We start from the raw sequence: 14,056 nt of genomic DNA, 5'->3' as shown, positions 1-14,056 counted from the left end.
ACAATGTTTCAGTGGTACTGGAGAACAGAGAAGGATGCGGGGAATGGCAGGAAATGATGGCAGAAGAGTCAGGAGACTCCAGATCATTCAAGGCTTCATGTGACATGTTAAGGAGCTTCCCTAGAAGTCACTTAGTGAAGTATTTTGTTCCTGGTGGGAGAATTCTGTGGGGAAAACAGTTTGGAAAATAACGGATGAAAAAGGCTTCCGTAACACAGAGTCTGTGGGAAGCTTAAATATGCTAATATACTGGTGACTTGGCAGGGACATACTATACAGGTTTCTGACTATGAAACACTTAGGAAAGATCATCTTTTGGGACTAGAGTTCTGAGAAGCATACCTTGGGAAATAATGGACACCCCTTTGGGGGAGCCACTAAGGGCTTTCAAATAGATGGGCGATATGGACAGTTTTGTGTTTTAGAACACACAGGTAGCATTCCAGAACTCTCTGGCAGGAGTCGAGGAGACAATTGTAGAGGGACAAAATTGATGGCAGAGAGGCCAGTTAGGAGACCATTGTTCTAGGGGAGCAAAAATGAAGACCTGCACTTGGCCGTAGAAGGAAGGCAAGCTTCAAAAAATGTTTAGAAGATTGACAGAACTTGATCATTGATCGAATGTTGGGAAAGTGAGGGATAGGAAAGATTCAGTTTCTAACGTGGCTGATCAGGAGGATTGGGTACGAACAATTACGTAATTAGAAGAGGGGGCATAGGTTAAGGAAGATACCATGACTTCAGTTTAGGGCAGAGTTGAGATTGAGAAAATCTATATCATATCTAGGGGAAATTTTAGGAGATGGTTGGAGGTGAATGTGTAATAATTGGATGTTTCTGTTAAATACCCAGATTTGGTAGTCAATAGCATTTAGGTGTAGTTAAAATTATGACAATATTAAAAATTACAGGAAGAGCAAGTAGAATTAGGAGAAATATAGAACAAGTAGAGAAACTTGGGGAATTCCAACAAAAGTGTTTACCTACAAAGCAATTTCAAAACCTGAGACAACTCAAACCATAAACACAGGCTGCTATTTAAAAACACCAACAACACGATATTAGATCTATTTTATTTATGTATTTATTTTTAAAGATTTATTTATTCATTTATGATAGACAGAGAGAGAGAGAGAGAGGCAGAGACACAGGCAGAGGGAGAAGCAGGCTCCATGCTGGGAGCCCGACGTGGGACTCGATCCCGGGACTCCAGGATCACACCCTGGACCAAAGGCAGGCGCTAAACCGCTGAGCCACCTAGGGATCCCCCATATTAGATCTATTTTAGTGATGATTTTGGATCTGCAGTAAGTTCATGTCTTTCTTTACGTAGACTTCACGTTTACGTTCTCTATCAAATATCTTAATAACAGATTTTTTTTTTTTAAACTTTGAAGTGTTTTCCTTCTTTTCCTTGATCTTTGAAAACAGATTTGGCAGCAAATAGAGATTTGAACCGAGGCCATCATATTTAAACCTATGATTTTGCAGATTGCTAGTGGTGGCTCCAACGTTTCTTTTTTTTTTTTTTAATTTTTTATTTATTTATGATAGTCACAGAGAGAGAGAGAGAGAGAGAGAGGCAGAGACACAGGCAGAGGGAGAAGCAGGCTCCATGCACCGGTAGCCCAATGTGGGATTCGATCCTGGGTCTTCAGGATCGCGCCCTGGGCCAAAGGCAGGCGCTAAACTGCTGCGCCACCCAGGGATGCCGGCTCCAACGTTTCTACACAGGAAGGGCTTGGGCTGGTTGAAAGAAGGTGCTAAAGCAAGGCTTATATAAGAAATGTTTTTTTACTAAGATTGAATGTTTCTCTGGGGAGACTTGGGGGTTGATGAAAATTATGCATGGGGTGGAGGGAACTAAATTTTCCATAGAGCCCTCCACTTGGCTCCATGATGGTATTTCACATAATCAAATATGTAGCAATTAATGTTCCATGTATTTATTTATTTGAGAGAGAGAAAGATAGAGAATGAGAGCATGAAGCAGGGGTGGGGCAGGGGGAGATAGAGGGAAAGAGAATCTTAAGCAGGCTCCATGCCCAGCACAGCACAGAGCCCGAGAGGCAGGGCTCCATCTTACTACCCTCAGATTATGACCTGAGCAGAAATCAAGAGTCAGATGCTTACGGACTGAGCCACCCAGGTGCTTCTGTAGCAATTAATATTTCCAGCTGTGTGGATCCTTGGGTGGCTTGGGGGTTTAGCACCTGCCTTCAGCCCAGGTCATAACCCCGGAGTCCCAGGATCGAGTCCCACATCAGGCTTTCTGCATGGTGCCTGCTTCTCCCTCTGCCTGTGTCTCTCCCTCTCTCTGTGTCTCTCATGAATAAGTAAATAAAATCTTTAAAAAAATTTCCAGCTGATGTTAAAACTAACCCTCTTAGATCTAACATCTCCTACAACTGAATTATTCTAAGACTCATCTTCATTGTGTATCTATTACCTAATGTATAGTGTTGATTAAATTACATATTAACATTCTATTCTTTAGTATATTGACGTCGCTTTTTTTTTAGCAGTGTGGTAGAATTTTAAAATACAATCACCCATGGCAAAACACAGCTTTGTTTGATATTTACCATTGTTATCTCTCAGTCCTTATATTGTACATACCAAGATTTTTACATAATCTTCTAAATCCTTTGTGGAAAGAGTCAAGAGTATAAATAAAAATGAGTAAATAAGTACCTGCAGCATTATGCCTATTATGATAAATTATATACAAGATAAATTATATATCTCATTCACTCTTATGTTGTAAATGACGTTTTGGCGTTTGTGTTGCAAATTTAAGTTATATGAATGTGTAGGAGTATTAAGGAACACAGAACAAACTTTAAAAAAATTGTGGAATAGTCTGTGTGTATATTAATTAACAGTAATTTAATAGATTATACCTCATTGATTTGAAGAATTAAAGCAATTAGTTTCCTTGGCACAGAGTTTCTTCCCAGGAGTAATTTAGGCATTATAAAATCTGTCATGTAGTTGTAACGTTGGAAAAAACAGAGACAATGTCTGCCGTACATGCCCTCTCTAAATTCAGCTTTACAGTAGGCTGTTTTGCCCGGAATCTTTGCAATGGGTCCAATTAAGTTAAAGCTTAATAAAATCAAGGTGGTTTTCAGTGCCCAGTTTCATGATCAAAACAATGTTTATTGTGATGTTCTGGGAACGGTGAATGCATGGCTACTTCTTTAGCATGAGAGATAATGTTTGGTTAAAAAATAAAACTATGGCAACAATTACTTTTTCCAAAGGCTCATTTCTTTCAAAGAATGACAAAGAAAGGACATTTTATAGCAACAGAATCTGCAAATTTAGAGCAGAAATAATAAATTGCATCTTTTAGGACCTCAAAGCTGGTGCTTAAATTTTTTTTTTTAATTTATGAAGAAGAAAACATTTAATAAATAAGAACAGGAAATACAGGTTTGAAGAAAAGATATTCTATAGCCTATTCCTTGTCATAAGAAATTGGAAGTTAGGTACTGAAGGTGAGGTTTTAGTTAATGAAATAGGTGATTACATTAATTAGTATTTATTAGGAAATTTAGCTCTGAGATATCTTTTTCCCCCTTATACGTGATATGACTTAGGAATTTCCTAAGAAATTCTCATAAGGTCTGCTTTTACAGATGCATAATGGTAATGTTTATGGGAACATATCTCCTTTGCAGAAAGATGTCAAGTAGCTCTTTGTTGTGAATTTTCTGACTTCAAATTGAAAAAGAACCTCAAAGGTAGGAATCTGTAGTTTAAGGATGACTAAGAAGGAGAAGGCCTCATAGAAAGGCTAAAGAAAATTTCAAAGTCACAAAGTGGTTAGAGGCACCATTTCTACATCCACATCTCCCCTGTCTCATTCCCAGAACATGGACAATCAAAAAACGACCAAGGAAAATATGCTTGAGAGTCAAAGAACAGCAAAATAATGTTAGTAGTGAAAAGAATTAAAGAAAATTCATTCAAGAATGCCTGGGTGGCTCAGGGCGTGATCTCAGGGTCCTGGGATCAAGTCCCAAAACAGGTTCCCTGTGGGGAGCCTGCTTCTCCTTCTGCCTATGTCTCTGCCTCTCTTATGAATAAATAAATAAAATCTTAAAAAAAATTCATTCAGATATGTGTGATGATTTTCTTATGGGTCTTCATTCATTAGAGACATAGATTTTATTTATGTCATCTTACAAAAACCAGATCACATGAATAACCAAGAAATCCAGGCACATGTTTGTGAAACAATTTTGATAGATTTTCTGTGTTTAAATATGTGCTTTTTACTTAATCCACTTTTTAGTAATATATAATCAATCCACAAAAATTATAGATTCAGTAATTGGTTGATTTGGTGGTAACATTTATAATCATGCATTCAATTTTAAGAAATGGCTGGTTTGTGTCATAACATGGTTCGCTTTCTATTTTTTTAATATAATTATGTGTACATATGTAATATGTATTACTTATCTATATTTTATATAAATGCTTGCATTAATATTTACTGTTTGTTCTCATTATAAAAAGGACTCTAAACTGTTATGTTTTAAAATGTTAATTGGCCCGATTTTACATATAAACAAAGATTACTTAGTTAATATCTGAATGCCGATGAACATCCTTCCATCCCTTTTATTTTCTCCAGTTCTCTCTGTAGCCATCACTTTCAGCCACTATTCTCACTCTATACTATATCTCCCTGTTCCTGCTAAATCAGGTTGAAATGGCCTTGTCAAGGATATTTTGAATTCAGACATAGTCAATTTAGATTTGGCAAAAGCTATGAACAATATTTTCATTAAAAAAGTCAAACATTTTCTAAAGAATCTAATTTAGAACAACATTCTTGAGAATGGATATTCAGCACATAGGGCACCTACAAGATGATCCATGGATTATGTGATAAAACTATGGGTGCTTCTGCTTATATTTATGCTTCCTTATTCTTTAAAAATTTCAATCTTTGTATATTTTACAATGCACACAATTGGTTCATAATATGTTAGTCTAGTAGAGCATATTTAATTTTTTTTCTTTTTTACTGCTGGGTGAAGATAAAAGAAATTAAGAAATCAGAAGAGGAAAGATTAAGAACATTTGCTTATTAATCTGATAGACATAGATTTGATTATTACTTCTAACAGTTACTAGCTACGTGATCTTAGGCAGGTTGCATAACCTCTCTATACCTCAGTGTCCTTGTCTGTGGAACAGTAATAATCTTGTATTACTTACCTTATAAGTATCATAATCACATAATGCTTACCGTCTAGGAGAATAAATTAAATGATGACTGTAAAGCACTTAATGCATAATATATATGCAAAGATTTTGGGTATTTGTATGATTGGAAAAGGTCACATGGAAACCTATAGAGTAATAGACCCAAACTCAAGGTTTTTCTTTTACCAAGACATGGATTAGAATTTTATTATGGTCTGAGAAGTTTCAATTATCACATATTATTCAGACAGATCTGTTCATAAATATATATGTATATTAAAAACTTTATTTATTTCCTTGAGATAGCACATACTGGGGAGAGCAGCAGAGGGAGAGGGAGAAGCAGGCTCTGGGTTGAGCAGGGAGCCTGATGCAGGACTCAGTCCCAAGACCCTGGGATCGTGACCTGAGCCACAGGCAGAGGCTCTGCTGGCTGAGCTACGCAGGCGCCCAGGTCTGTTCATATTTTAAGGAACAGACTACAAAATCACTTTTCTGAAACCAATGAACTAGCACATGATGGCCTGAGTTACATACGGCATTAATTTTAGTTCCATTAAAAAAATATTTATTCACTTAAAACAGATAGATAGCCTGTGCTGTTTTGGGCATAGAGCCTGCTTAAAATTCTCTCTATCCCTCTGCCCCTTTCCCCTTGTCTCCCCCTCCCCCCATCTAAAACAAAACAACAAAAAACTTTTAACTTAGAAAGTAAAGGTAGAAAATGTGGTCTGAATACTTATGGCAATTGACTTGACATAGGACTTTCATCTGAGTCAATATATGACTTTAGCAGAAATTTATCTCAAATAAATATGCAGTGAAAAACAAATTCAATGATATATCCATAAAGAGCTCAACATGCTCAACAAAAATGTATGAAGCACCTATTACAGACAAAATATTGTAAAATTCTGGGAAGCACCTATTACAGACAAAATATTGTAAAATTCTGGGAGTGAGTTTGAGAGAGATAAAAATAAGATACACAGATGAATAAGACTTGGTCCTTCACCCCAAGATGCTTACAGTCTGGTGAAGGAGATATACTTGTACAAGGTAGACATAGGAAATATTAAAACAAAAACAAAAACAAAAACTTGTGGGATAGTAGAAAGAAGACTACTGGGGTTGGATCTTAGGCTTGGACTCAGAATAAGTTTCTCTTACTTGCTGGTCTAGACTAAGTTGCCACATAAAAGACAGAACACTGAGTTAAATTTGAATTTTAAGTAAACAGTGAATAAGTTTTTTTTTGTTGTTTTGTTTTTGTGAATAAGTTTTTAATTGTAAGTATATTCTATTAACATGGGACAAACACTAAAAAATTACTTTTAAAATAATCTGAAATTCAAATTTAACAAGGTATCCTGTATTTTTTTTTTGCTAAATCTGGCAACCTTGTCTTAGGCAACGTGCAGGCTATTTATGGTTTGCTGAGTCCATCCATCCTTTTCTCCTCTATGTCCCTCCTAGAGGCTGGCTCCTTGTGATCTCTATTTCCTGTACTGCCTTACCCAGTTGGCTTTTTATTGAATTAACTCAGACCTGGAAGGAAGGTAGACAGTAAGAGGAGAGAGAGGTTAGGTTTTCTTCTTTGCCTCTTCCATGACTCAGCAAAGCATTGTTGGTGGTGCCAGGGTTCCTCTATAACTACAGGTCATGCCTGACAGTTCCTTCTACGTGACTTCAGCTTTCCCGAGACTCTGGTTACACTTTTTCCTCCCACTCCTCCTTCAGTGTTAGGAATAGCAACAGCTTTCCTCTGCTGCTAAGCTCTGGGTGCTTCAGTGTCCTTTTTGGTTTCCCTAACTTTGACCGTTTCTTTGTGGGTAGTCTATTATTTAGAGGCACTGAGTTAAGTTCTGTTTTCTTCCTGGACCCTAGTTGATAAAGCAAGTCTCTTTAATTTCTTTGAACCTCATCTTTTTTTTTTATAAAATGAGGAAAATAAACACCTCCCTCAAACATTTTTTTGTACAGAGATTATATATATGGATATTTTGCTAGGGGGCCCCAAAATTTGGATTTATATTTAGTACACTATATTACTGACTCTTTCCAGCTGTGACTGGCAGAGTAGTGCCTATTGAATCAAATCTTCTATAGATAACAATTATAAACTCTTGACTGAATATTGAAATCAACTCTCTGAAGGAATTGGATAATGACCCAAAGCAGGCAGACAATGAAGTGGAGTTAGTAACTGGATGAAGAGAAGAGCACTGGGTAAATTTCTCATTTTTTATAACTTTTGGACTGCACCAAATGGGGAAGCAAAAAATCCAATAGTCTTACTGACGGAAGAACCACAGGACAGAGTTTAGGGCAACTAGAGCCATTGGAAATTGAGGGAGGAAATCCAAGAAAGGAGAGTTCTAGAAAGAGGCAGCTCCAAATTACATGTATAGACTCTTCCTAAATTTCTGGCTGAACCCTGAATCATACCTATGTGGGGCAGACTCAAACAAGCCAACTAAAACTAAAGAACAGTACAGAGATTTAAGCTGCTACCTATTGCAGAAGAGTTGGTAGCTTGAATCTCACTATTTTAAGTATTTATTAAAACAATGGACACCTCTCAGAGAAATATAGCAGAATCTAGAGTCTCTACAACATATCACTCACTAAAATACAATCCGTAATTGCTTGATGAAGAAACAGAAAACATGAAAAATTTTAAAGAATAAAGAGGCTTTGCCTCTAAGAAAACACAGATGTTGGACGTATCAGACACATATGTTAAAACAGCTGTTATAACTATGCTTTAGGAAATAAAGAAAAATATGCTCACAACATGTGAAAAGATAAGAAATCTCAATAAGGAAATAGAAACTACAAAAAATAAAAATTCTAGAACTGAAAAACACAATGTATGACAAAAATATCCACTGAATGCATATGATAGAAGAAGGGATTAATGAACTTAATAATAAGTCAATAGAAGTTATACAAATTAAAGAACAGAAAGAAAAGATAAAAAAAATTAAAAGCCTCAAAGGCCTGAGGAACAATATCAGAAGCTCTAACATTGTATAACTGGAATCCCAGAAGGAGAGAAGAGAGAAAATGGGAAGAACAAGATATTTGAAGAAATAATGGCTGAAATTTTCTCAATTTGGTAAAGGAAAGAAATTTATAGCTTCAAGAATCTCAGAAAGCCCCAATCTGCATAAGTCCGGAGAAATGCCACACCCAGTCATATCATAGTGAAACCCAAGGTGTTTAGAAAATCTTGAGAAAAAAGCCTGAGCAAAATGACACATTGTGTAAAGAGGAACAACTCAAATGTTCAAATGAATTCAAACAATTTAAACAGCCTCATCAGTAACAATGAGCTTAGAAAACAGAAGAACAATATCTTTAAGGCGCTTTAAAGAAAGAACAGAAAACCCAGAATTCTGTAGTCAGCAAAACATCTGTCAATAATGATGGCAAAATAAGCACATTTTCAGGTAAAGGAAATCCAAGAGAATTCATTGCCAACAAACTGCAAGAAATGCAAAAGCAAGCTCTTCAGGTAGATGGAAAATGATAACAAAGAAATTCAGATCTTTACAAAAGAATGAAAAGCATTTCAAATGGTAGATATATAGGTAAATAAGTATTTCCTAGCAATTTCCTAGCACTAGACATGAAAATAATTTTTCTCAATGTAGTGTCACAGTGTGTATATTAATGTATATAAATATATGTGAAAGAATAATAGATCAAAAAGTTTCAGTGGAGACGCCAAGATACAATAGAGGCCATATTCCAAAGGGTATGGTAATCCAGACGCAAATTTTCAAAGGAAATAGCTCAGAGTTATGTTAGATGATTCACCCATGGTAAAAGTATAAAAGGTTTGGAGTTTTGGAAGGTTGAAAGATTTTTAAGGATAATTAATTTAGAGATAGCAATGCTGTGCTGTAATTATGTAATTATAATTTTTACCATCCAAAGAGAGTGGAGTAGGGGATCTGACACTTAAAGTCCAATGAAAGGGACCTCAGTGGGACCATTTGGCTGGCTTGATATGTGTTTCTCATGAAGAGAAAGCACAAGTAGGTTTATTGAATTTATTTTTTATCTGCTAATTCAGTTTTATTGAGATATACATACATATATACATAAAATACACCTTTCTTCTTTAGGTATATAGTCCTCTAAGCTCTGACAAATGTATACAGTCATATAAATAACATGACATCATTACCCCCAAGGGTTCTCTGTTGCTCTTTTGTAGCTAATTTCCGTATTCTCTCAGCTACTTACAAACACCGATTTGATTTTTGTCCCTATAGTTTCATCTTTTTGCAAATGTCATATAAATAGAATCATATAGAATGTAGCTTGTTGTGTCTGCCATCTTTCAATGATCAAATTGCTTTTGAGATTCACTTGTGTTGTTGCATATATCAGTAGTTTTATCGATGAGTTTGTCTTAATCACCCGTTGATGAATTTCCCCAGTTTTTGGCCATTATAAACAAGGCTGTTTTAAGAATTTGAATATAGATCTTGGTGTGAACATGTCTTCATTTCCTTGGGCTAGAAATGGGGTTTCTGGGGCAATATGTCAAGTATATGTTTGACTTTACTAGATTGCTGCCTGACTCTACTTGGGAAATCTGCAAGTTGGGTGCATCAGTAGCTTTAGCCAGTTCTAGAATGACCGAGTGTTATCTGCTCTTCCTGCAGAGGACTAGGTTAAGGAATACACAAGTACTTACCGTAAATAGGTGACTTCTGTATCCGTTATTTATTACTGCTAAAACAGAACCCAGTGCAAACACCAGCCCAAAACATAGGAACTTAAAAACAGAAAGCAGTAAAAAACAAAACAAAAAACAAAGCAGTAATTTATTTGCTACAATTCTGTAATTTGGGCAGGGCTCAGGGCTGGCTTGTCTCTGTGGTGTTGGCTGGAGAATCTCTGGCTCTGTGCTGCTGGAGAATCTAAAATGTCTTCACGTTGGTATCTGGTGCCTCAGCTGGCATGACTGGATTACCTGGTCTCTGGCAGAGCCTCCGTCTCCAGCAGAGTAATTGGACTAATTTACATGATGACTCAGACTTCAGAAGTGTAAAAATGGAAGCTGTAAGATCTCTCAAAGTCTGGGCCTGGAAATCACATAGCATCACTTTTGCCTCATTTTATTAGGATCATCCCAGTTTCAAAAAGGAAGGAAAATAGATCATTTCTTCTCCTCCTCCTCCTCCTCTTCCTCCTTCTTCTTCTTCTTTGAGCCCATTTCTTCATGGAAGGCATAGAAAAGTCACATTGCAAAAGGGAAGTGGGATGAGAGGTGAATGTTAAAGCGAGCTTTAAAAGTGACTCCTCAGCCAGCACGGCATCTGTACTAGATTCTATCCAATATTGCTACTTGGAAGGGTAATAAGGACCTCGGAAGAAGGGAAGTGGAGATGTGCTATGGGATGCTAGGAGCTGGGAGAGAGTAAACTGCCGGAACAAAATCTATTCACCCAGACCAAAGGCACTGAAGTTGGGAGGCCTTTTAACAAGGTTGGAGATTTCCAAAGAGCCAATAAAAATGGACCGTGTGAAAAAAGTCAGTTACACATCTCCAGTCCCAGAGAACACAAAGCCACCTCACAACGGTAATAGTCATATATGACTTTTCTCATTCTTTTCATATCTTTTCCCTGTCCCATACCAACATCAACCCTGTTGGAAACAGAAATCAGAAACCATAGTTAAGACACTAGGGAGGGGATCCCTGGATGGCTCAGCGGTTTAGCGCCTGTCTTCAGCCCCGGGGAGTGATCCTGGAGATCCAGGGTGGAGTCCCACATCGGGCTCCCTGCAGGGAGCCTGCTTCTCTCTCTGCCTGTGTCTCTGCCTCGCTCTCTCTCTTTCTCTGTGTCTCTCATGAATAAATAAATAAAATCTTAAAACAAAACAAAGCAAAAAAGACTAGGGAAAGAGGAGCAGAGAAGAAAAAGAGGACTCCTCTCACTCCCAACTTGTGTATGTCCAGGTCCTTGTTGGGAGAAGTGGAAAAATTTTAATGTTAAAACAATGTTGGGATTTTGATTTATTATCTATTGTTGATCACTTATGATAACGTACTCAGATTGTATTTGTGACCTAACATGATTATAGGACTTTACTTAAGGGTGGCCAGAAAATACATGGGGCCTGCCTAAGCTTTAATTGAAGGGTAGGAGAAAAACAACTCACATTGAAAAGCTTAAAAAGAGGAATGGGAAACAAAGTGTTTAAAATACCAGGTATCGGGGCAGCCCCAGTGGCACAGCGGTTTAGCGCCGCCTGCAGCCAGGTTGTGATCCTGGAGACTGGGGATCGAGTCCCATATCAGGCTTCTTGCATGGAGCCTGCTTCTCCCTCTGCCTGTGTCTCTGCCTCTCTCTCTCTGTGTCTCTCATGAATAAATAAATAAAATCTTTAAAAAAAAAAAAATACCAGGTATCGGGCTGCCTGGGTGGCTGAGCAGTTTAGCACTGCCTTCGGCCCAGGGCGTGATCCTGAAGACCTGGGATCTAGCCCCACGTCGGGCTCCCTGCATGGAGCCTGCTTCTCCCTCAGCCTGTGTCTCTGCCCCTCTCTCTCTCTCTCTCTGTGTCACTCATGAATAAATAAATAAAATCTTTTAAAATATATATATATAAGTAAATAAATAAAATAAAATAAAATATCAGCTATCTTGTTAGGTCTACAATAGGTGAGTTTTCACGATAGTTGAAGAATTATGTAAAGAGTAAAAAATTCAATTAACCAGATATCTGGTATCCCATGACATATACTAGAATGTTCCGTCATTTAACCAACTATATAATCACAGGCAAGTCAATCTCTCTGTGTCTTATATTTTTCACGTGTAAATGAGATAAATAATATCTGTCTCGTTGGTTAGATTAAGTGCTTAGAACAGTGTCTGGCAAATACTAGTTGTTCAGCAAATGATAATTATCATCAACATCGTCATCTGCCCTAAATTGTTTTGCTGAATTAAGTTTTTTAGCAAGTCAGTTTTTCATTTTCCTCTTATTAGTGGATACTCATCTTTGGGCTTTAAGAAACAATAATATTTTTATAATGCAATAATATCCTTAAAATGATTGACATAATGACTGGCACAGGGTAAGTGTTCAATAAATGGTAGTTGTTATCATAGTCACTTCAAAGCAAACACTTTCACCTTTCTTTCTTCCCTCCGTGTACTAGCTATATACCATGCTGGAGCTCTGTTTAATCTCTCTGAATCTCAGTTTCTCCATGTGTAAAATAGGGTTTTTACTTACGTTACCTACCTCACAGGGTTGTTATGAGGAATAAGATCATTTTTGTGAGAATGCTTATAAAACACTATACAAAGATGAATTAGCATTGTTGTTTATTGTACAGGTTACTTTTTTATATGGTTTGTAAATCTGTTTCAAATGATTTTGAATAATACTCAATATTTTTCTGTAAGGAAACAGAGCTGAAATCTCCATTTGCATATAAACTGCTTTCTACAAGTGGGTATGTGTTTCCTAGCCCTTACACATAGAAGCTGTGATTGCAGGGGAGGTATAAGATCTCACTAGCCCCCCCCCCCCCCCCCAGTTTTTCTTCTTGGTGCTGAGCTACTCTCCTACCTCACCTGAAATTTCTTGATGAGTGATTCTAGAAGGATCAACAAGAAAGGACTAACATCTAATAACACATTCATATTTTACCTCTCCTTACCTGGAGGTAAAATATGAGGTATGTCTCCTTACCTGGAGAGGTAAGGCGAACTTAGGCATTGAGAGAGGTGACTGTCTTCTAAAACTTCTCAGAATGAATTAATTGAATAACTGGCCCAGAGTTAGCTAAGAGCATCCATCCCACAAATGTGAGATTGTAAGATGGGTACATTTCAGCAGAAGAGCAAAACATGATCACAACCATCTAAGAATAAATAGCTCAACAAGCTTTTATTCTATTTATGTCCTACAGAAGGTGGCTGCTTCCCTAAGATGCCTCCCACCAGATGGTGACTTCTCAGTTCATTTTTAACTACCTGCAAAATCATGGCACTTGGCTCTGACCTCATTTCATTTTAGAATTCACCTTTGTTTCAGCACTACATCACTATAGCTTCTGATTTCCATCTGGGCAAAAAAATTCCTCAAAAGGCGAGAGGTCAAAGTCATGGGCAAACACATATGCACATGAATATATTTACTTTTATAAACAACTTTCTCTTCATAATCCATCTGTAATAACGGGCAACTGATTTCTTGTTTCAGATCAGGTTTCCCCTCTCTACATACATAATTACAGTTATTTCTATTGACTCAAGAATTGAAGGCCGATTTTAAATTATTCTAAAGAAAACCTAATGATGAAGACCTTGTAAGTTCTTTCTATATAATGCATTGTAAAATTGGTCCAATAGATTGGATTATCTATATCAATCCTCATTCCCCAAATTTCCCTTTGTTAACATTCATGACTAAGAGTTGACAGCACAATTATTTATTAAGCCTCTAAGAAAATCAGGGTAAGGAGTCACTAGGGAGCTAAGCCACCACTCTAATCAATTTCTTTGTTTTGCCTGAATTTATGACCATACGTTGCCCCCTTAAAATGAGCCTGGAGCAGATATCTTTTTCTTTTCTTTCTTTCTTTTCCTTTTAAAGTAAGCTCTCCTCCCAACATGGGGTTTCAACTCATACCTCAGAGACCATGAGTCACGTGCTCTGCTGACTAAGTCAGCCAGGTGCCCCAGGAGCAGAGGTATCTTAGAAGTGGGTGCTGCTTGTAGGAAAAGGTATACAGCCTGTAGAAGGATCAGGATATGCTCATCACTACTTTTGGGAAAATAACTTAAAAT

The 14,056-nt window shown here is 37.2% G+C and overlaps 1 long non-coding RNA gene across 5 annotated transcripts in view; it reads left to right on the top strand.

Moving 5' to 3' along the window:
• Nucleotides 1–459: 459 nt before the first annotated feature.
• LOC144323404 (uncharacterized) overlaps nucleotides 460–14,056 on the top strand; it is a 37,410-nt gene continuing 23,813 nt past the window's right edge. The window contains exons 1-2 of one of the 5 annotated variants that reach the window (XR_013388839.1): nucleotides 460–683; nucleotides 13,470–13,575. This is a non-coding gene — a long non-coding RNA (uncharacterized LOC144323404). The remainder of the gene's footprint in view (nucleotides 684–13,469; nucleotides 13,576–14,056) is intronic. The other 4 variants (XR_013388837.1, XR_013388840.1, XR_013388838.1 and 1 more) reach the window with 4 other exon arrangements.

The sequence above is a fragment of the Canis aureus genome, chromosome 11, assembly GCF_053574225.1.
Source record: "Canis aureus isolate CA01 chromosome 11, VMU_Caureus_v.1.0, whole genome shotgun sequence".
In the NCBI taxonomy this organism is placed as follows: Eukaryota; Metazoa; Chordata; class Mammalia; order Carnivora; family Canidae; genus Canis; species Canis aureus.
Note: the sequence above shows the minus strand (reverse complement) of the source record. Positions and strands in the feature narration are given on the sequence as shown.